Genomic DNA, 700 nt, shown 5'->3' on the forward strand with positions numbered 1-700 from the left:
ATATTTGGGAAGAAAACTGCAAGCATTACAGAGTCATCAGGTCATTTGTAATCTGTTTGTAATGACAGAATGAACACACTTAGTGCAGTCCTCATAAAACATTGCATGAACTGTGAACCCTCAGATGTCTTCGGGCGATTCAAGCAAGAGAGAAAGAGAGAGTCATTTAGGGTAGTTAGCCATAAATGTATTCTAACTACTTAGCATCCTAGCTCGAAGTGTAACCCCTGGTTATGCTCTACTGAACTGAGTCACATTTGTCAACTCAAAGGGAGGGTGAATCACATCCACATCTAGGGTTATGAACTTTAGTTATTTAAAGAGAGTTACTCTGTGCAACTGTCATCATTCTCACCAACATGCTCTACAGCTACTAGGGCCAACAAGGGGGTATTTTAAATGTCTGACGGAGAAAGAAAATGTGTCATGATAGCGTTAGGATATTATTCATAAGAGCCCAAGGTGTTTGAACACATTTGATTTTTAACACATTGACTGACTATGCATTGCAGTTAAATAAGGGGTGGACGTTGTGTGAAGCCTGCATTATGCATTTATTTTTCAGTACTCTATACAGACATACTATACTAATGGAATGACACATGCATATACTTCTATATACACAAGCACACACTTTTACAGAAACATGCACAGAGAACGAGAAAGAGAGAGGGAGGGATAGACAGGTAGAGATAGAGAG

Source organism: Sprattus sprattus (assembly GCF_963457725.1).
Source record: "Sprattus sprattus genome assembly, chromosome: 12".
Taxonomy (NCBI): Eukaryota; Metazoa; Chordata; class Actinopteri; order Clupeiformes; family Clupeidae; genus Sprattus; species Sprattus sprattus.